Source organism: Stenella coeruleoalba (genome assembly GCF_951394435.1).
Source record: "Stenella coeruleoalba genome assembly, chromosome: 8".
Taxonomy (NCBI): Eukaryota; Metazoa; Chordata; class Mammalia; order Artiodactyla; family Delphinidae; genus Stenella; species Stenella coeruleoalba.
Genome location: NC_137154.1, coordinates 91,867,803 through 91,891,805, shown reverse-complemented (window position 1 = coordinate 91,891,805; position 24,003 = coordinate 91,867,803).

The following is a 24,003-nucleotide window of genomic DNA, read 5'->3' as shown; positions in this document are numbered from 1 at the left end:
CAATAATATACAAGGGAACTCTAATAAGGTTAACAGCCAATTTCTCAGCAGAAACTCTACAAGCCAGAAGGGAGTGGCATGATGTATTTAAAGTGATGAAAGGGAAGAATCTACAACCAAGATTACTCTACCCAGAAAGGATCTCATTCAGATTTGACCAAGAAATCAAAATCTTTACAGACAAGCAAAAGCTAAGAGAATTCAGCACCACCAAACCACCTCTACAAAAAATGCTAAAGGAACTTCTGTAAGTGGGAAACACAAGAGAAGTAAAGGACCTACAAAAACAAACACATTAAAATAAAGAAAATAGTAATAGGAACATACATATGGATAATTACCTTAAACATGAATGGATTAAATGCTCCAACCAAAAGGCACAGGCTTGCTGAATGGATAAAAAAACAAGACCCATATATATGCTGTCTACAAGAGATCCACTTCAGACCGAGGGATACATACAGACTGAAAGCGAGGGGATGGAAAAAGATATTCCATGCCAATGAAAATCAAGAGAAAGCTGGAGTAGCAATACTCATATCAGATAAAATAGACTTTAAAATAAAGAATATTACAAGAGACAAGGAAGGACACTACATAATGATCAAGAGATTGATCCAAGAAGAAGATATCACAATTATAAATATATATGCACCCAACAAAGGAGCACCACAATACATAAGGCAACTGCTAACAGCTATAAAAGAGGACATCGACAGTAACACAATAATAGTGTGGACTTTAACACCTCACTTACATCATCCAAACAGAAAATGAATAAGGAAACACAAGCTTTAAATGACACAATAGACCAGATAGATTTAATTGATAGTTATAGAACATTCCATCCAAAAACAGCAGATTACACTTAATCTCAAGTGCGCACACAACAATCTCCAGGATAGGTCACATCTGGGGTCACAAAACAAGCCTCAGTAAATTTAAGAAAATTGAAATCATATCAAGCATCTTTTCTGACCACAGCTCTATGAGATTAGAAATCAATAACAGGGAAAGAAAAGTAAACAACACAAACACATGGAGTCTAAACAATACATTACTAAATAACCAAGAGATCACTGAAGAAATCAAAGAGTAAATCAGAAAATACCTAGAGACAAATGACAACGGAAACATGACAGTGCGAAACCTATGGGATGCAGCAAAAGCAGTACTAAGAGGGAAGTTTATAGGAATACAAGCCTACCTCAAGAAACAAGAAAAATCTCAAATAAAAAATCTAACCTTACACCTAAAGGAACTAGAGAAAGAAGAATAAACAAAACCCAAAGTTAGCAAAAGAAAAGAAATCATAAAGATCTGAGCAGAAATAAATGAAATAGAAACAAATAAAACAATAACAAAGATTAATAAAACTAAAAGCTGATTCTTTGAGAAGATAAACAAATTGATATACCATCAGCCATACTCATCAAGAAAAAGAGGGAGAGGACTAAAATCAATAAAATTAGAAATGAAAAAGGAGAAGTTACAACAGACACCACAGAAATACAAAACATCCCAAGAGACTACTACAAGCATCTCTATGTCAATAAAATGGACAACCTTGAAGAAACGGACAAATTCTTAGAAAGGTATAACCTTCCAAGACTGAACCAGGAAGAAATAGAAAATATGAACAGACCAATCACAAGTAATGAAATTGAAACTGTGATTAAAAATCTTCCAACAAACTAAAGTCCAGGACCAGATGGCGTCACAGGTGAATTCTGTCAACCATTTAGAGAAGAGCTAACACCCATCCTTCTCAAACTCTTCCAAAAAATTGCAGAGGAAGGAAAACTCCCATACTCATTCGAAGAGGCCACCATCACCCTGATACCAAAACCAGACAAAGATACTACAAAAAGAGAAAATTACAGACCAATATCACTGATGAATATAGATGCAAAAATCCTCAACAAAATACTAGCAAACAGAATCCAACAGCACATTAAAAGGATCATACATCATGATCAAGTGGGATTTATCCCAGGGATGCTAGGATTCTTCAATATACACAAATCAATCAATGTGATACACCATATTAACAAACTGAAGAAGAAAAAACATATGATCATCTCAATAGATGCAGAAAAAGTTTTTGATAAAATTCAACACCAATTTACGATAAAAACTCTCCATAAAGTGAGCATAGAGGGAACCTACCTCAACATAATAAAGGCCATATGCAACAAACCCACAGCAAACGTCATTCTCAATGGTGAAAAACTGAAAGCATTTCTTCTAAGATCAGGAACAAGACAAGGATGTCCACTCTCACCACTATTATTCAACATAGTTATGGAAATCCTAGCCACAGCAGTCAGAGAAGAAAAAGACATAAAAAGAATACAAATTGGAAAACAAGTAAAACTGTCACTGTTTGCAGATGACATGATACTCTACATAGAGAATCCTAAAGATACCACCAGAAAACTACTAGAACTAACCAATGAATTTGGTAAAGTAGCAGGATACAAAATTAATGCACAGAAATCTCTTGCATTCCTATATACTAATGATGAAAAATCTAAAAGAGAAATTAAGGAAACACTCCCGTTTACCATTGCAACAAAAAGAATAAAATACCTACAATTAAACCTACCTAGGGAGACAAAAGACCTGTATGCAGAAAACTATAAGATGCTGATGAAAGATATTAAAGATGTTACAAACAGATGGAGAGATATACCATGTTTCTGGATTGGAAGAATCAATATTGTGAAAATGTCTATACTACCCAAAGCAATCTACAGATTCAATGCAATCCCTATCAAATTACCAATGGTAATTTTTACAGAACTAGAACAAAAAAATCTTAAAATTTGTGTGGAGACACAAAAGACACAAATAGCCATAGCAGTCTTGAGGGAAAAAAACGGAGCTCGAAGAATCAGACTCCCTGACTTCAGACTATATTACAAAGGTACAGTAATTAAGACAGTATGGTACTGGCACAAAAACAGAAATATGGAACAGGATAGAAAGCCCAGAGATAAACCCATGCACCTATGCTCAACTTATCTATGACAAAACAGGCAAAAATATACAATGGAGAAAAGACAGTCTCTTCAATAAGTGGTGGTGGGAAAAGCAGACAGCTACATGTAAAAGAATGTAATTAGAACACTCCCTAACACCATACACAAAAATAAGCTCAAAATGGATTAGAGACCTAAATGTAAGACTGGACACTATAAAATTCTTAGAGGCAAACATAGGAAGAACACTCTCTGACATAAATCATAGCAAGATCTTATTTGGTCCACCTCCTAGAGTAAAGAAAATAAAAACAAAAATAAACAAATGGGACCTAATGAAATGTAAAAGCTTTTGCCAAGCAAAGGAAACTACAAACAAGACCAAAAGACAACCCTCAGAATGGAAGAAAATATTTGCAAACAAATCAATGGACAAAGGATTAATCTCCAAAATATATAAACAGCTCATGCAGCTCAATATTAAAAAAACAAAAAACCCAATAAAAAAATGGTCAGAAGACATAAATAAACATTTCTCCAAAGAAGACATACAGATGGCCAAGAAGCAAATGAAAAGCTGCTCAACATCACTAATTATTAGAGAAATGCAAATCGAAACTACAATGAGGTATCACCTCATACCAGTTAAAATGGGCATCACCAAAAAATCTACAAACAGCAAATGCTGGTGAGGGTGTGGAGCAAAGTGAACCCTCTGGCACTGTTGGTGGGAATGTAAATTGATACAGTCACTATGGAGAACAATATGGAGGTTCCTCAAAAAACTAAAAATAGAATTACCATATGATCCAGCAATCCCACTATTGGACATATACCTAGAGACAACCATATTTCAAAAAGACACATGGACCCCAGTATTTATTGCAGCACTATTTACAATAGCCATGTCATGGAATCAACCTAAATGCTCATCAACAGATGAATGGATAAAGAAGATGTCCTACATGTATACAATGGAATATTACTCAGCCATAAAAAGGAACAAAATTAGGTCATTTGTAGCGACATGGATGGATCTAGAGTCTGTCATACAGAGTAAAGTAAGTCAGAAAGACAAAAAGAAATATCATATATTAACGCATATATGTTAACCTAAAAAATGGTAGAGATGAACCGGCTTGCAGGGCAGAAATTGAGACACAGATGTAGAGAACAAACGTATGGACACCAAGGTGGGAAAGTGGTGGGGGAAGTAGTGGTGGTGGGATGAACTGGGAGATTAGGATTGACATATATACACTAATTTGTATGAAATGGATAACTAATAAGGACTTGCTTATAAAAAAATAAATAAAACAAAATTCAAACAAAATAAAACAAAACCAAATAGTACGTATCCTCTTCTGCATCTAATTTTAAAGGAAATGGCCTTAGCATTTTACCATTTGGTATGTTTGTTGTTCTTTAATAATAAATATTGTTTTAAAAATAATAAATATTGTTTTTCATATTAAAAAAAAATTCTATCATGAACATAACATTATTTTCATAATGATAAAAATAAATATTAACCCAATAGAAAAATGAGCAAAATATTTGAATAGACACAAAAGAAGATCTCCAAGTAGCCAATAGACATACAAAAAGATGCTTGACCTAATTAGGCATCAGGAGAACTCCACTTAAAAATCACCATGCAAAAAAAAAAAAAAAAAAAAATCACAATGCAATATCACTCGACATGCAGCCAAATGGTAAAATGAAGAAGATGGAAAATATAAAGTGTTGAAATGGATGCAGAAGAAATGTAATTCTCATCCATTGCTAGTAATGAGTAAATTCATAGAATCACTTTTTAAAACTTTTTGGGAGTATGGTATTTACACTATTGTGGAACATATGCAAACCATATGACTTAGCAATTCCACTCCTAAGTATAGAACCAAGAAAAATGTATGCATATGTTCACCAAAAGATATGTACAAGAGTGTTCATAGTAGAACAATGATACCAATCTGGAAAGTATCCCAATATCCATCAATAGTAAAATAGGTAAATAAATTATGGTACATTAGCACAATATTATACAACAAAGAGAATGAACATTCTACTACTATATGCAACAGTAGGAATAATTCTCAAAGACACAATTTTGAGCAAAAGACAACAGATATTTAAACAAAGGCAAAACCAATCTATGCTGTTTAATGTCTGGATGGTTGTTACCTTTGTAGGAGGTATAATTAGCAGGAAGCATGGAAAGAGCTTCTGGATGCTAATAATGTTTTATTTTTTAATATTTGTGTTGATTATATAGATGTATAAACATTTATACAGATGTGTTTCTCAGAATTCATTAAGTTGTGTGATATGTACACTTTTGTGTATGTGTATTACATACACAATTTATTATGTGTATTACATACACAATTTATTATAATTTAATAAATTTTCTTCTAAAAGTACTAGAGTTGCAGAAATAAGGAATTGTTGATGATGCCCTGTAGAATTTAGGAAAACTCCCTCTACGTTGTTAGCCTGGAGTTGGCATCTAAAGATGATGGTCGGAGGTCAGAACTAGGTGCTGGGATTAGGAACATAAAGGTGAACATTTCTTCATCTATTAAGGCCCAGGATCTGAAAAAAATCCACTTCTCCTGATACAAAAACAGTATCTGATATTAGGAATGAAAAGGTGATATCGTTACAGATTCTACAGGACTAAAAACATGAAGCTAATATAAAAACTTTATACCAATACATTTGAAACTATAGCAGTAATGGATATATTCCTAAGAAACCCAGCTTATTAAAACTAACACAAAAAGAAAGAGAGAATATGAATAGGTCCACATCTAATCAGAAGTCAAATCTATAGTTAAAAAGCATTTACACACACACACACACAAACACACACACACACACATGCTTCAGGTCTAGGTGGCTTCTGAAATCTACCAAAATTAAAAAGAGATAGCAAAAATTTTACAAAAACTTTTTCAGAGTCTTTGAAAAGATGGAATACTCCCCCATTCATTTAAGGGGTTAGCAAACCTTGATACCAAAAACTGACAAGGATATTACAAGAAGGGAAGTCTAAATCAATCTGACTCACAAACCTAGATACAAAAATCCTAAACAGGATCATCAAACAGAATTCAGAAATATATGAAAAGGAGACCATTAAGACCCAGGAATATTTACTATAAAAATGCAAAGTTGGTTTAATATTTGAAAACAATCTAGTTGACAATAATAACAGAATAAAGAATAAATTTAATATGATCTCCTCAATAGAAGCAGGAAGGACAATTAATAAAATCTAACACATATTGATGATAAAAGCTCTAAGCAAAATAGAAATAGAATGCAATTATTTTATGAAGAAGTTAACTATAAAAAATAGCAAACATCATTCTTAATGGCAAATATTGAAGACTTCCCTTTGAAGCCTTTGAAGAGGGAAATAAAGCAAGAATTTACCTCCGTTCAAAATTGTACTAGAAATTCCAGCCAATGTAATGAGTAAAAAAAGGTCATAATGATAAAGAGATAACTAAAACTATAACATTTGCATATAAGTTCATTTTGTACATAGAAAATCCAAAAGAATATACAGATACATAATCAGAATTTTAAAATTATTTAGCAGGGTGGCTAGATACAAGGTTAGTATACAAAAATCAAGTATATGCCTATATAATATGAACAAAGAGTTAGAGTATAAATTATTTTCTAGATAATTGTAAGACTTTCATAATAGTGTCAGCAAACAAAATACCTAGGAATAAATCTAATGAAAGATATGATAGACTTCTACATATACATATACCACCATCAACAACAACAAAACAACAACAACAAAAAATACCAAAAAGCCCTTATAAGACATTATTAGAAAAAAAGATCTAAGTTCAATGAGATATATACAATTTTCAAGGATTAAAAACTAAATAGTGCAATGATATTAATTATCTCCAAGTTTAGCTATATATTCAATGTAATCCTAATCAGAATGCCGATGAATTTTCCCTTTTTTCCTGTTTTCTTTTTGAAATTGAAAACCTTATTCTAAAATTCATATGGAAGTGCAAAGTTCAAGATGCTAAGACATTCTTGACAAAGAACAAAAAGGTAGAACATATCATTAAGCTACAATAATTAAGGCAGTGTGATATTAGCACAAAGATAGACAAATAGAACAATGGAACAGAAGAGAGTCCAGAAATTACTATGCATATATGAGCATTGGGTCTGACATTGTAGAATAAAGGGATAGGTCAGTCTTTTAATGGTGTTGGGACTCTTGGATATTCATATAGAACAAAATAAAACTTGACTTTTACAACATAGCACATACAAAAATAAATTTCAGATGCTTTGTTTATCTAAAAGTAAAAGGCAACACTGTAAAGTTTCTATATGACAATATAAGATATTACCTCTATGAACCAAGGAGAGAAAAAAGAATTATTTGAAAGAACACAGAACTACTAAACATAAAGGAAAAGATGGGTAAATTGGACTGCATTAAAATTGGGATCTTCTATTCATCAAACGATACCATTAAGAGGGAAATAGCATGCACAGAGCCAGAGAAGTTATTTGCAATCCACATAACTTGACAAAGGACTCAATCCAAAATATATAAAGACCCCTGAAAAATCAATAAGGAAAAGACAGACAATCATTAGAAAAATGGGTGAGAAAATTACTTAATATAAGAGGATATTTTAATGGCCGGTTAACACATGAAAATGATCAACCTTATTAGTAATTAAGGAAATAAAGATTAAAACCACAATGAAATACTACTACACACCAACCAGAGCAGCTAAAACTACACAGATTGGTAATGACAAGTGTTGGCAAAGATGTGGAGCAACTGGAACACTTACACGTTGTTGATGGGACTGTACTTTGGCACAAGTACTTGGAAAACAGCTTGGTGTTATCACTGAACTTAAAATTTTACACACCATGTGACCTAGCAGTTTCAATCCCAGGTGTATATCCAATAGAAATATGCACATATACTTCAAAATACATGCACAAGGATGTTCATAGTGCCATTACTCATAATAGCTCAAACTGGAAGCAATCCAAATTCCATCAACGGTGGAATAGGTAAATGAATGAGGTATATTTGTACAATGGTATACTACCCAGCAATGAAAATAAACAAACTACCAGTGCATGAAATAACAGGGGTTAATCTCACATATATAATACTCATCAGAATAAGTCAAACACAAACTAATATATATTGTATGATTCCATTTATGTAAAGTCCAAAAAATAAGCAATACCAACCTATAACCTTTGAAGCAAGGATAAGAATAACCTTTGGGGAGGAGAGAGACTAGTAACTAGGAGGAGGTAAGATGGGGGTTTCTGGGGTGTTAGAGGTGTTTTATTTCCCCATCTGGGTGATGGCTTCACAGGGGTTTGTTTTATGATCATTTATAGAGTTATAGTTTCATGTTATATACATATTTCTGTATGAGTGTTGTACTTCAATTTAAAAAAATTAAGAAAAATAAGCATAAATATCCATACTAAATTGGAAGTAGTTGAAGTTCTGGACCACCTAGGTAGGTGAGGCAGAAAAGGTGGACGGAGTTTTGTGAGGAGAGGATAAATTCATTAAAATGTTGGAGTACTTCAAATAGTAAATTCCCAGAAAGTGAAGATCGCTTTTTACAAAATCAACACTCAACCTCTTCCTCTTCTTTTAAAAGTCTTCATAAATCATGCAAAGCAGGCTACTTGCCTTGGCAGCTCCATCCTAAAATGACTCTACTCACAGATCCATGCGTCCTCTCCTCCTTGAAAGTCAACAAGTCTCGGCCAAAATGGTAAAGTTGGTAGGATATTTCTTTTGTTGCCGGTTTCTTTCTGCAGTTTTGGTTTATATTTTAAAGATCACTGGGCTTGCTGTCAGAATTTTAGGTTCAAATACAAAATAAAGATCTCTGGCCCTGGCAATGGTGATTTGACAGGTCTGAGCCTCAGTTGCCTCTTATGCTTGATGGGGAGGATACACATGCCTGCCTGCCAGGGCTGTGAGCAGTAATGACTCAAAGCATACACACACACACACACACACACACACACACACACACACACACACACTCTTCAAATCTTAAGGTGTTATGTACCTGGAAGGGATTGCCCCCTCCTCCTCGGCTCCCATCTCCTTGGCAACCCCCATTTCAGGTGTCAATATCATCCTGCTCTTTTAACCCTCTTCCCTCTATCATACCAGGAAAGAATCTGATATTAGTAATTTATATTCCAGGGATTGATTGATTATTCTCTGACTGGAGCTCAGCCAGGCGTTTGCATTTTATGTCTTTTATCCCTAATTGTAGCATGAAAGACTTTTCCCCTTGTTAAAAGAATTTGAGACTTCAGCAAGAAGGTGGCGAGCTCTGTGGGAAGGGAGGGGGAAGCTTGAAATCACATTAGCCAGATTCTGCTAGTTCTGAAGGTGAATTTGATTTAGCACTTTGCAAGTGTATTTTGTTTTGCTGAAGATGGAGTGGAAGAGTAGTCAGAAGGGCTGCTCCACTAAACGGTCCCTGCCCTCCTAGATAGGGTTGGGGAGAAGGCAAACAGCCGTCCGAGGCTGTTGATGTCCCAAGCCTTGGAGAGGGTAAAAGAGATTCAATCCCTCAGTCACTATCTTTAGGACCCGAAGCCTGTCTGACTCCGGGAGAGATGGGCTGCAGCCCTGCCTCCTGCCTCTCCCCCGACTCTTTCTGGCTTGAGATCAGCTCTGTCTCTTCTTCAATGCTCTAATCTTAGCCTAATCCCTGCCATGCCCTCCCTTTGTCCCAAGACACCATGTTGACTTTCAGCTTGATTTTATTATGCTTTTAAAGACTGTTCATACCTTAATCCCCTTTATCTGGCATCCCGGCATTTATTTCTAGACCTCATTTACTATTTCTGCATCTGGCTATAACATTTCAAAACAAGAAATATGTTTTCTTGTAATGTTTCTTCTTGGTAAATAAAGATGCTGCTGTCTCAAAGATGTTAAAAGGAAAGGGAAGTTGAGAAAAGTATAAGAAACCAAAGAGAAATCGGCCAAATGAATTGATGCAAATCAAATACCAAGGACAGCAGAAAGGAGCATATTGTCTAGCAAAAACTAACTAGGGTGGAGAGAGGGGAAATCCCAAGATCTTGTCTAGACCAACAAAAAGTGCCTGAAGACATGACTTTGATAAATATGTGCTGGGCAGAAACTAAGAAAAGACAGAATCTCTAAGAGAGGATTCCGGAGGCTGTGAAGGGAGTGCTTTGACTCAGCACTGAGAAGCAGAACTTGGGCAGCCAGCAAGAAATGACAGAGTTAACCAGAGACTGAGCTAAAGGAATGTACTAGGTGTGAAGTACAGCAACTGAACTTGTTGAGAATTGGGCTTCAGAAATGAGATGGTGTACCTGTAACTGAGGCACCTGTGAGCAGCTCACACTGCAGTGAAGTTCTTTTGAAGGGATGTATCCGGCAGGGAGGAGACTAAGAAACTGGGAGCCAGCCTCAAGGATGGGGCAAAAGAGAGGAAAAGTCTGATCCTCTGGGAGGTGGAAGAGAACCGTGCAATATACACGGGGCTTTCTGCTTAGCTGTCCAAGGAGATTGTTGTTTGTTGCTTTAATAGGGAAGTGTTCCAGATCTATTCATCCCAGGAAGTACCGTGGAAATTCACGTTTCCTCTGCTCCCCTTCCATCCCATTCTCTTTCCTTTCTCCTCTTCTTCCCCTCTGAATATGGACCTGACTGCCCAGGCTGCACATTCTGGTCCACACCTCCTCATTTCCCCTCCCCTTCAGCATATATGAACTGGAGGCTCCTTTCCCAAATCATCCTGTTGGAAAGAAATGGCTTCTTGCAACATTCACATTAAAATTTGAATATGAGGAAGAAAAAGAGAGGGGGAAAAGTAGCTAAATTAGCAATGTTCACTCAGCGTGATTTTGCTTTAATCCAGGCCTGTGAGCTTGACAGGGCTGAGAATAAACCAAAGCAGATGTGTCCATCACACCAGCAGAAATATTACTACTAATCCCAGACAAGACGGCAAAAATACATCACACCTGGCCCCCATACTGTTTCCTTCTTAATCCTCCTCTAATTGCACTGGGCATGCCGCCTGCACACCTCTGTACCCCCAGACAGTGCCAGCACTCCTCTGATTTCCACTCCTGCCCTGGAATAGGTCAATGTCATGTCAAAGTGGCTCTTTTGGTTGGAGCAGAGTTAGAGCAGCCCCAGAAGTCTGGGGTTTGCACGTTGTTGAAGAAGAAGATGAAGTAAGCATGGAAGGAAGAAATCAGCGGAGGGTCAACAGGTGGAGTCTTGGTGTTGGCTCTTGCAATTAGCAGCTGGGGAGGGTTAGAGGAGAAAGTTTATGTGCGAGTTATTTATCTAACCCCTGACACATAGTGAGTTCAGGGAAAGCTACCCTCTCTCAACAGCAGCTATCATTTATTGGCTGCCTACTCTGTGTCATGCACATTGCCTATTTTTTTTTTAAGTATGTGTAAGTAACGGTTGCTAGCTAGCTGTTAAAAAAGAAAAAGTCTGACAGTTCAGAAATTCATTATTAAAAAGTAAAAGTATCCTGTTTTGGCATACCTCCCCCTCAAATACCTCTCCTTAGCAATAATCATTGTTAAAAGCCTGTGTTTGTGTGTGTACACAGAAGTACATGAATACATGTGTAAATATGTTTTTATATAATTGGTATCCTATTATACATACCATTATGCAAAATTTTCAAAATTTACTATACTGTCAACATCTTTCTATGATAGTACCTATAGATCTATTTCTTTCTTTTTTTTTTTCTTTTTTTTTTTTTGCAGTACATGGGCCTCTCACTGTTGTGGCCTTTCCCGTTGCGGAGCACAGGCTCCGGACGCGCAGGTTCAGCGGCCATGGCTCACGGGCCCAGCCGCTCCGCGGCATGTGGGGTCTTCCCAGACCGGGGCACGAACCCATGTTCCCTGCATCGGCAGGTGGACTCTCAACCACTGTGCCACCAGGGAAGCGCCCTCTTTCATTCTTTTAACTACTGTATAGTAATCCATTGTGTCAGTGTATCATAATTATCATTTTTAATTATAGAACTATATGGGATTTTAATTTTATAGCCACATAATGGATTAATCAAAAAATAGTGACTCTCTTATTTTCTATAATTCTGATTAACCCGCATTTCAGTTCCCCATTTTGTCTGGCAACCAAAAATATAATCTTGTCAATTCTAGTCATCTTACTTTACGGTTCACTCAGTCATTTCAGAATTAAGGTCAGTCAACTCTGAATTTCTTCCTTTTGAACCCTTCTCTCCAGAATATAGTCTACATTCTGGGGCTTACAAGGCATTATAGTAGGCATGGAGCCTCTGGTCTGTGGCCAGCCGTGGTGCTACCCTCTGAAGTGTACCTCATCTACCAGGATGTTGATCATTATCTCTCCCACTGATAGCTGGTTGTGTATTCATCTACCTCTTCCTAATTCTGTAAACTTTGGCTTTATGTATTTTGAAACTGTTATTGAGTGCACACAAATTAAGCAATATTTTACCATTCCATTGAGTTGGAATTTTTACCATTACAAAATGAAATGACATATATATATATATATATATATATATATATATATATATAGCATATGATATTACATATAAATTTTATAATACATCTTGTCTTAAACTCTACTTGATATTTACATAGTTATATCAGCTTTCTTTGAGTTAGTGATTGCATAGAATATACTTTTCTATCTTTTTATATTCAATTTTCAGTGGCTTTTAATGAAGAGTATCATGTATAAATAGAATAGAGTTGAAGATTATTTGTTCATCCATTCTTACAAGCTCTGTATTTTAATTATGCTACTTAATGATTTGCATTTATAATGTAACTATTTAAATTATTATACTTAATATAATTACTGATCTAGTCAGCATTGTCTTTCATTTTCTGTGTTCTATCTGTTTCACATGTTCTTTTTTATTCTTTCTTTCTTGCTCCCTTATAAATCAATCAAGTTTATCCATATTTCAATTTTTCTCCTTTGTTTTTCGTTTTTACTTGTATCTTCTTTTATTGTTCTATTATATGGAGATTTTAAAGTTATTTTATATTCTTTTAAAAACTGAAGATTTTAATATTTATCCTTGATCTATTACAGAGTATTTAAATTAATACTTACACTAATTTTCAAACAATGCAATAAACTTATAACAGTTTAACTCCATGGGTTCCCCTTCACTCTCTTTGTGCTATTGTTATCCAGTAGTTTACTTTTACACGTTTTAAATCTTACAAGACTTTTTTATGTGTTCTTTTAAAAAGTTAATATTATCTACATTTACCTACTTATTTAGTCTTTTCAGTACTCTTTGTTCCTTCCTTATGTTTTGGGCTTTCATCTGTATCAATTTTCTTTAGTTTTTCATTTTTTCCTCAGTATTTATTATAGTAAGGGTCTGCTGAAAATGAATATTTCAGTATTTTATTTTATATTAAAACACCTTTATTTTGCCCATATTTTTTTAACATCTTTGCCCATATTTTTAAAGGGTATTTTTCATGGATTATATGATTCTAAGTTGGCCATTCTATTTATTTATTTTAACACTTTAAATATGTCATTCCAGTGCCTTCTGGCTTTTATATCGTATGTTGAAAAATCATCACTGTTATGGTAGATTTTTTTTGCCATTTTTCTCTAAATGTTTTAAGATAGTCTCCTCATCTTTCATTTTCAACATTTTGACTATTATATGCCTAGATGTAAGGTATTTTTAAAAATTGTATTCTGCCTGAGCTTTTTGAATCTAAAGGTTAATGACTTTCATCAGATTTAGAAAGTTCTCAGTTGCTATTTCTTTAAATATCTCACCTCATTATGTATCCTCACTTCTGTCAAATCAAGTACATATATATTACACCTTTAGCTCATGTGCTATATGTCTCTTAAGCTCTATTCACCCTAGCCTTCTTCAAAGAAGAGACTTCCAGACTTTTTTCAAAAAAAAAGAAAAAGAAAAAGAAGCTCAAGCAGATAAAACGGGGTTTTGCTGACTTGGGAAGACATAAGCAGGATTTCTGGAAGGCCAAGGTGGCCAGAATTTGCAGGGCATAGTACTGTAGAGGAGAGAGCTATGCAGGAGGAGAGCTTTAGAAATCTGCATAGGGGTATTGTTGGTTTTGTAGCTGAATACTAATTATGCATCATCCTTGATGCTGGGAAAATGACAACTTTTAGTTTTCCATAAGCTAAAAAAACTTCAAGAATTCACACAGGGCTGAGAGACATTCAAATTCTGGCCAGTGATAATGGAGAGACTTTTTTGAATACCCAGGATACTAAGTAGAGATCCCAAAATAATTATATCTTGTTAGGAGGTAGATTAAAGGTGTGTACATGCAAAACTCTTTAAAATGCCTTAAAAGGATCAAGTCAAAGAACAATTTGGCTGCCACCCCACTGCACACCCCCCCACACACACAAAATAGATGCTCTTTAAGGACAAAAACAAAACTTAGTCATTCAACAGCATAACATTCACAATGCCTAGCATCCAATCATAATTTAATAGACATAACAAGAAGCAGGATAATGCAACTCATAATCAGAAGAAAATGTAGTTAACAAAGCAGAGTCAGAAATAAGAAAAATGATGGAACTAGCAACAATTTAAAACACTTTTTATTTAAGAAGCTCAAGAATTTATAAGAAACCTTAATCATAATAATGATACTAATTGAAATTATAAAATAAAAACAAATGGAACATGAAAAATTCACTGGGAAAAAAATATATGTTCAATTGATTTCCAACAAGGTAATCCAATAGGGAAATGAAAATTATTTCAACAAATGGTGTTGGAAAAACTGGATATCTGTTTGGATAAAAATGAACCTCATCCCTTCACTCACAACATGAAAAATATTTACTCAAAAAGGATCATGAACCTAAGCGTAAAAGCTAAAACCATAGACCTCTAGAAGAAAACATTTCTAGAAGAAAAGTTTCTTAGATGGAACACAAACAAATGATAAGAGAAAAAAATTATAAATATGACTCCATCAAAATTTTAAACTTCTACTCTTCAAAAGATTCCATTAAGAAAATTAAAAGACAAGCTACAGACTGGGAGGAGATATCTGCAATGCATATATCTGACATAGAACTTGCATCTAGAGTATATAAAAAAGTATTGCAACTCAATAGTTCACAAACAACTCAATTTTAAAACATGGGCAAAATATTCGAACAGAGCTTCACAAAGGAAGATATACAATAGTCAATACCACCCGAAACATACTCAGTATTATTAGTCATCAGGGAAATGCAAATTAAAAACCAAATAGGATAGTATTCCACATCCATTAAGGTGGCTAAAATTTAAAAGTCTGACAATGCTAAGGGTTGACAAGGATGTGAAGCAACTGGAATTCCCACACATTGCTAGTGGGAGTGTAAAATTACACAACTATTTTGATAAAGTCTGGCAGTTTCTTGTTTAGTTAAACCTGTACCTACCCTATAACCAAGAAACTGCCCTGCTAAGTATTTATATAAAAGAAATGAAAAGATATGTCACAAAGAGTTTGTACATGAATGTTTATACCTGCTTTATTCACTATAGCAGAAAATGAAAGTAATCTTAAATGCCTACAAATAAGTAAATTATTGTAGTATATTTATATAAGGCAACACTATTCAGTCATAAGAAGGAACAAACTTGAAATACACACAATAATATAGATGATCTCAAAAACATTATGCTGAGCAAAAGAAACCAGACACAAAAGGATATTAAAAGACAGGAAAAACTTATCTACTGATGAAAAGCAGATGAGTGGTTTTCTGGATCCAGACGAATAAGAGGGGTCATTGTCTGCAAAAAATTACAAAGAAAATTTGGGGTGATAGAAGTTATCTACACCTTTTTTTGGAGTGGTGATTATATGGTTGTGAACATTTGTCAAAACTCATAAAACTTTACAATTAAAATGAGTTGCTAAAATGTCTTGTTGTATGTAAATTAAACCTCGGTAAAATCGCTTTAAATGTAAAAGAAAAAAAAATTACTGAATGATCACTTTTATCCTGTAGGGGATTACTTTTAGGATTTGTTAAGCAGGTTTACCTCAGTTTTATACTACTCTTAGATGTAGCTATGACCCTTAACATTTGCTACTTCTTACTAGGATATGACCTTTCTTAGCTCTTGATTGAAAGCCTATGGGGTTCACTAAGATATTTCCATTCTGTTTATATCAGAATTCCAATCTTTATCTCCCAACCTGCAGCTCTTCTTCCAGAGTCTCTCCCTGTGCATGAATAGTTTAGAAATTGTCCAAAGAACAAAGAAAATATTATTTAGATTTCAGGGACTCATCCGCAGTTCTCTCCTTACCTGTGACACAATCTTTAAATTAGTAGCTCTCTTGGCAGTTCTAAACAATGAATGTCTCTTCTGCTCAAATAGACCACCACTCTCTGCTTGGGCTCCCTGCACCTCAGTTTAGAAAATGCCTTCAGGGACAAAGTGAGTATAAATGATGAGCTCACCTCGTGTATTGTATTTCTGCTATGGTTGTTCTCTAATGCCTATAAACAAAAGTTTTTAAATATTTTTGTCCAGTTTTTATAGTTGTTTATGGCAGGAGTATAATTCCAATACCACCTACTTCATCTTGATTGGAACCAGAAGTCCAGGTGTGGACCTTTTAAAATCGATTCTACACACACTTGGGGAGTAAACAGAACTAACCATAGAAGAAACACAGATAATTAAGGAAACAGAAAATAAGAATACGGTGTATCAGCAATAAGACAAAAAAGAAGAAAACTTGTAAAAATAAATATTATTGCTGGTGTATGTCTTTCTTTGGCTCTGGCAACTATTCTTCTGTTATTCTTTGATATTTTCTTCACTCTTCTTTTCTGTAAATTCTTTTATTCTGAATAGAACTCTATTCACCAAGTCTCAACTTTTCTATAAGTTTTTCCATCTGTTACAATATTGTTGGTTTTCTTGATTTTTACCTTTCAAGTAGCCAACTTACTTTGACCATGTCCATTTTATTATTTACTGGTTCATTGATTTTTTTACAGTTAACAGTAATAACATAGATTTCCTAACCCTCTTTTTGCTTTTTGATTGCATCCTTTTATGGTTGCAATGACACCTCAAATGTATATCAAGTCTCTTCTGCTACCTTATAGACAAAACCACAGTTTTGTCTATGATCAGTTCTGCTTGTTCACCTTACACCTTCATTTCCTATCATAGGTTTTAGTCACGTATCTAGTGATTGTTTATTAATATTTGTGAATGAAGAACCATGTCCATTTGCTTAGTAAACTGGTGTAGGTTCCATGAGCCCAATCCTCACATTTGCATTTGGACACTGACTGCAAATGTTGACAGGCAGAGTTATTTTGTGGGCTATGTGGGTAAAGAGTAGGCAAGCAGGCAGTCTAGCAATAGTGAAACTTTCCAAAAATAAGGGGGGCACCACTCTGGAGATGGAGTAACTTGGGAAGTGTTTTCTTTTAAGTGGAGCTACTTTTTCTTTCTCCTTACTCATGGTCTACTCTATTTTATATTCAAGCTGAAACACTCTCACCAGGAGGTTTCTAGACCCTAAGGGTGTTTTAGTTATCTGTCCTGTGATGTTTTATAGGAAAGTCAGAACCCAGGCTGCCAGAGTCCCAGAGAATTTATGAGGTAGGAGGTAGATAAGCCACAGTGTGAAGAGCCCAGGTTTTGGAAAACACAGTCAATAGTTCCTCGCCCTAAAAACAACTAATCAGTTCAGGACTTTGACCATTGCTCACAGAGAAAGGCAACCTTGTGAGGAGACAAAGAAGGGTAGGGAAGCCACAGCTCCAAAGTTTACAAAGTTCACACCTGTTTGTATCAGCTCCTTACAGGCACAACTTCGGTGCTCCCCTGATTTTACTCCTGAGGACAACTGGACAGAGCTCCAAGTAACCACAGCTTTTAATCAAGGTTTGTCTAAGGCAATGGTGGAAAGAAACAAAAATAGAACCTTCTTAGTTCTATTTCCTATTATATCTATCTGCAGCCTCACCTAAGTCTATGTCTTGATGTTTCCTTTACAGTACTTCCAGGAAGATTGGGGTTGGGGAAAGAGAGTATGAGGGACCTAGGAAGTTGGCCTATTTTGACAACTTGGACAGCTCAGAACATCTTAAGGGTCAGTTGCTGACTCTACCATACCAGATTTTATCTGAAAGCCAGATGGGCTGATTTCAGTGGTTTAGGGCTTGGTCTGGTACTACTGAGACTGTGGGTAACCAATACTACAAAGGAATGTGAGAAATAGCTTCAAGCTCAGAATAGACTAGGGTGTGTCTTGGGTTTGCAAAGTTTTTGGAAATACAGCCTCATATTAAATGGACTGAGCCTAAAATTTGCATCTAGCTTGCTGTGTTTCAGGGATGGGAGCAGGGAGAGTCGGTTTACCTCTCTTTAGTGAAGTCCATCCAACTATACAGTGGAGTTGGGAGAGATTTGGAGGTTGGGAAAGCCGATAAATATCTGTTCCTTGGTTTCTTGTGTTTTCAGACACAAATGAGATTGTAGGGTCTCAGTCCTTTTAGATCTTTAGAAGTCATAATGAACAGTTAGTATTTTGATGTCTGTCAAGCAACCTCTTTACCATGTGTAAGATTTCCTCATCATATTTCTTCTTATTGTGAAGCTGGGCTTCATCTCTCTCCCACTAAGGAAGCCAAAAGCTTTCAATCCCCCTTCCCTCCATTCCTTGGCAGCCACAGTACAGGCAGGTAAATAAGCTCAGCATATCAGAAGCTTCTGCTGTGAAATTTGGCACTTGAGTGAGTGGCAATAAGATGATGGAGTGGTTTGAATTCTACCATGAAGTTAGCAGTGATGGCAGATGTAGTGACAAGAGTAATGTCCTGGCCAGACTGTTTCCTCTGCAGAATGGTTATTCACTTCCTTCTCCTTAGCCCACTATAGGGACCTCAACTCAGTCTTGTTTGTTATCCAAGATCTCTACTTATCTTCTAGTCTGCTTCTGTCAATTCTGACGACCTTCTAACAAAACATCATTTTGTTAAGATAGCAAAAATTAGTTTCTATTTCTTACAAAATGACAGCAAACCAAATTATAAGAATATACTTTCAAATTGAGAGGCAATAAAGCACAGTGGTTAAAAACATGGAGGAGACAGACTGCCTGAATTTAATTCCCCTGCTTTGCCACTTATAAGCTCTGTGAACTAGCCTCTATGTGTATCAGTTCCTCATTTTTGACTGTGGGTAATAACAGTGCCAATCTCATTGGGTTGTTTTAATGCTTAAAGAGTTAATGTGTGAAAACCACTCAGAACAGTGCCTGGCACATAGTAAGCACAATGTAATTAAGATGTCTCCAATAAATTATGGAAAAGCTGGGATTGGATATCTAGCCTAGATACAGCAGAAAGCAGTGAACATTCTATTACTATTCCAGGATAGAATTCTAGTTTATGGCATACAGCAGCAAAATAGTTAAAGTATTACCCAGAGTCATCTGGAATAAAGTGCTCGTGGAGGGCAAAGCTTGGGAGATTGTATTTGCTAATGCAAGGACTACAGGATAAGGGAGTTACTTATCTTGGCATTTGATAATTTTTTTAAGAAAATGAAGCATTTAAATTTCTAAATTCTCAGGCTCCCTATGAACAGCATGAAAGAATATCTTTTCAGTTGCATCTTTAGGATTGAGATAAGTGAAAACCAAATTTATCAAAGATTATGTTTTTCCCCTGCAGATTGCCAAATTGCGACATCTGTTGAATTAACCAACTTGTAATGTCTCTTCAGTTGGGCCACGGATCAGGAAAGAAGAGAACATTGAAACACTGGATTAGACATATATGGCAGGATTAGGAGATGTCTTAGTGTACAGAACCCCTACCCGTCACTGAACTTCCCATGTTCTTGGAAACAACCTTCCTGTGCCTGCATATGAAAGAGTTACCCTACAACAACAAGCCAATTTCCCTTCTGATCTACCCTCTCTGACCCCTTCCAATCCCTTCTTTTCTCCAAAGCTACAATTAAATTAGATCACAGCATACTCTAAGGAGAAAACAATAAATCAAATCAAAGAAGACAGGAATCTATCCCAAAGAATTATGAGACTTTATTTATATCTGCAGAAGTCTTTGGAATGTGTATGGGAATGAATTTAGAGGGTCCTCACCAAATTGGAAGAAACATAGCTTTAGATTGGATTCAATTTATCAATTTGAATGAACTTACTAGAAAGCCCAATTTTTGTATGCTTGCTGGTATGGATTGTGATAGTTTGTATAACTGGTTAATGAACACCTATGTTCAGAGCTGACCCTCACTAAATAAAATCAAAATACCAAAAATATTTTGACCTAATGTAGATAAAGGATTTCGAATTTGGAGATATATAAGAAGTCTGAAATAAATGCAACCACCCTCTCCCTAAGTCTCTGGGGAGACCCCAAGAAAAAAAATCTCTCCTCACTGAAGCCTTGAGATAGATATTGGTAAAAGAAGTACGAGGATCTTTGAGAAACACTATGGTGGCTGTAGATATTGAGGAAGGTGCTGCAGTTAAAATGGGCTCCCTGGTTTCAGTGTGTTGCAAAGATTCCAGAATGGAAAAAATAAAAATAAATAGAGAAACTTAACTGACAGAGGTAGAATGAGCTTGATTACCATAACAGAAGGAAGTATCATTATGGTAAATAAAATAGTCTAACACACAAGGTCATTCATGGTGGTTGATTGTTCATGAGGTCCTTTGACTATAGGGTCTGGTTCCCCAATAAATGAGGATATGCTTTGATAATAATATAACCCCCAAGTGTCAGTGGCTTAGCACTTAAAAGTTTACTTCTCATGGACACAAAGTCTGCTACAGGTATGAGTGACTCTCTAGGGCTTTTGGTCATGCAGTGGCTTAGAGACCAAGCTTGTTTCATCTTATGATCTGATTTCATAGTTTCCATGGTAGGGGAAGAGACTACGTGGAGAACTCATACCTGCTTTTCTGGGCTTCAGCCCAGAAGTTTCACATGTTACCTCTGCAGCCCATTGAGCAGAGTCTAATCATATGGCAGCACTTAACTACAAGGGAGCAGGGAAATGGATGGACCAGGTAGAATATATGTGAACATTACTTTTTCTGCCATACCTACTAAAGTCCCACTTTATGAATATTACTGAATAACTGGAGGCCTGACTTCAGCTATGGTGGTTGACTTCATATTATGGTGGTCCTGATTTTTCACCCATTTCCTAGACTCAAGTTCAAAGAAACAGAAACTCGTAAGTGAAAAGAAGACTGGGTACACTTGATGAAAGATCCTGCAAAAATATCCAACTGTACACTTAGAATCTTCCTCTTATCCTTCTCCAAAGGTAGCTGCAGATGTTACCCTTCAGAAAAAGATAGATATCTAAACCTTTTATATATATTGCACATCAAGTCTAAACTAACACTGCTGCTTGGGTACTCAGAACACCACAGTGATCTAATACCCAGAATGGAAGCTTATGCAAGACAGGTGACAAGTGGAGTTTTGACCTAAGTCATGGTAGTGGACCAAAAGGAATCAAAATTCATGTCAATAAATGAAATAAATATACACAGCAATAATCCTCTATCAGCCCCCTTTACCAATGTGGGAAGGGATATCATGGCAGAAAGAGACAAGAGGAAGCCTCTACACTTTATGATTCCTACCAAAAAAATAACTCAAAACATAAACCACATCCTTAGGAGAATCAGAGAAATCAGTGTCACCATCAAATACTTGAAAAACACTACAATTCACAGGGCCATTTGGTTCTTTGGTTTATCCTGCCAAGGGTAGATGAACCTTGGAAAATGGCAGTGGATTATTGTCAGCTTAATAATGTATGACTCTAACTGCATGTACTTTTCTTTTCATGGTCTCCTATTAGAACAAATCAGTACAGCCCTTGATATTGAGTATGGAGTTATTAATCTGACAAATGCTTTTTTTCTCTTCAATTTCCAACAAATGGAGGACACTAGAAGTAATTTTCTTTCACTTGATGGGACAAATGTACACCTTTATGACTTTCTCAGAGATATCTTAATTCTCCTGACTAAGATATCGCTTTTTCTACTTTGCCTGGAAAGAGTGATAAACTGAGTTAAGGAACTAGGTGGTTGCTAATGGTTTAGCCAAATGATTTGGGAGTTAGAAGGATCAACATTTGAGGATTGGTATGATAATATTGTGCCCCTTGTGAATAATCATCAAAGTTTCCTACTGCAGAGAATCAGATTAGCTTTCTTCTATAGTGCTTGCTTACGGTAGATAAAATAATGGCTCTTCAGAGATGTTCATGCCCTGATCCCTGGAGCCTATTATGCTATGCTACTTATCAAAAGGAACTTTGCAGATGTGGTTAAGACTATGGATCTTGAGCCTGGAAGATTATCCTGTAGTATCCTGGTGGACCCAATCAAATCACTTAAGTCCTTAAAAGTAGAGAGTATTTCCTAAAAGAAGAGCCTGAGGGATGCAACCAAAGGGGCAGGAGAGATTCAAAGTGTGAAAGAAACTCAACCCACAATTGCTGGATTTGAAGACGGATAGAGGAGGCACAAGCTAAGGAATGCAGGGGCCTCTAAATACTGAGAACAGCCTTCAACTGACAACCAGCAATGAAGTGGGGGTCTCAGTCCTACAACCTCAAGGAATTGAATTCTATCAACACCTTGAATGAGCAATAAAACAGATTTTTCTCAGAGCCTCTAGAAAGAAACACAGATATGCTGACACTTTGATTTTAGATACATAAGACCCATGTAAGAGTTCTGACCTACAGAACTGTGAGATTACAAATTTGTGTTATTTTAAGACACCAAATTTGTAGTAATTTTTAATGGCAGCATTAGAAAATTAAACATTGCTCATTATTTTCATGAACTAACAAAGTTGGTTTGGGGACTCTATTCTTCAGAGTACAGTCTATGTTCTGAATAAGTAAACAATATAGAGTGCTATTTAACATATGGAACACCAGGTCCATGTAACCAAGAGCTGACAGGAACACAGACTAAGAATTTACCCTCAACAATTTGTAGAAGCAACAACCAACATCCCTAGCCCCTAATACAGTATCATACTTCAAAGTGACCAGCTAGGCTCCTGCTGGGAAGTTGATTACAATGAATCCTTCCATTATGAAGGGGCAATGATTTGCCCCCTTTGGAAGAGAAAGTTTTTCTGTATTAGGGTTTTCTTTCCTTTTCAACGTGTAATCTGTGGTCTAAGTATTGACTTATACATCATTATGACAGTCTGCACATTATTATTTCTTATCAAACAATTCAAATATTAATAATAATAATTAATATTGTTACAGAAAAGAATTAAGACAATGGATCAATACCCATGGGATCACTGGTCATATCATGTGCCCATCACCCATAAATAGATGGCCTTATAGAACAAGAATATGGACTTCATAAAAATCAGTGCCAGTTGTGGGGGAATCTTGGGGGATTGGAGTACATGGTGTAGAATAAGTTGTGTCCTTTGAGTAGGCAACAAATACATGGTGTTATTTCTCCCACTAACATAATCCCCAGGTCCAGAAATGAAGGTGTGAAAATGTATGTACATGGAGTGATGAGGGGCTGTGCAAGCTCATAGTGATCTTGATTTTTTTTTGTTTGTTTCCCTCCCTTGTAACTGTGCTCTGCGTGTTTAGCACTCAGTGATAATAGTTAATATTTTAAAAACACTTATGTGACAGGCATTGTTCTGTGATTTACATGGACTATTTCATTTAATCATCATAATGACTCCATGAGTAAAATACTATATTGTCCATATTTTGCACATTAGGAAATTGAATGCAGAGAAGTGGTAAATGGTGCAGCTGGAATTTGAACACAGGCAGTTTAAGTTCAGTGCTCAGGCCCTTAACCACTATACTACATTACATCTCAATGGAGA